This window comes from Oncorhynchus nerka, linkage group LG25 (assembly GCF_034236695.1).
Source record: "Oncorhynchus nerka isolate Pitt River linkage group LG25, Oner_Uvic_2.0, whole genome shotgun sequence".
Classification (NCBI taxonomy): Eukaryota; Metazoa; Chordata; class Actinopteri; order Salmoniformes; family Salmonidae; genus Oncorhynchus; species Oncorhynchus nerka.
Genome location: NC_088420.1, coordinates 27136425 through 27137136, shown reverse-complemented (window position 1 = coordinate 27137136; position 712 = coordinate 27136425).

The window sequence follows — 712 nt, the reverse complement described above, 5'->3', positions numbered from 1 at the left end:
GAAAGTCTTATTCTTGTGACGTGATGATAGTTGCTTGACTGCCGTTTGACAAACTCAAATATTATCGCTGTTATCCATAATAATCTTATCATGCAGACTAGCCAACCCGCACTGTATCTGCAAACTGTTGGTTTGAGCCATCTGCCGAAACCCGAGTAGGCAGTATACTATTTAACGCAACAGTTTTTGTGACAAAACTAACCCTAGAGTTGAACATATCGTAACGACCCTGGGTTTATATGGGCGGAAATCGATTCTGCCGCACGTGCACGCTTTTGCGGCACAGTCGATAGCGCGCCGGACCTCGGGCTCGAAGGTCGAGGGTTCGAGAACTGCTCCCTGCCTGTTTCATTACTATGATGGAAAGACATTGAACTTTAGATTTTTTGGTCTGTACATTAAAACTTTAGCGAAATTGTTTTATGTGCACTACCTCATAATGCACTTACTTTAATCTGCAACAAATCTGTTTGGTGGAAACACCACTGGTGGGAAAATACGTGTGTTTTCTTTATGCAGATTTGAGAATATTTGCATGAAAATCGATCGCTGATTGGATGGAAACATATCTACTATATATATATTTATATAATTGGTTTCCATCCAATTGGCACAGATTTTCTAAAATTTGCAACAATTTCCTTTTATAAATGATCAGATTTTATGTGTGCTAGTCACGTAATTTAGAACTCTATCCGTCCATAGCTGGTCT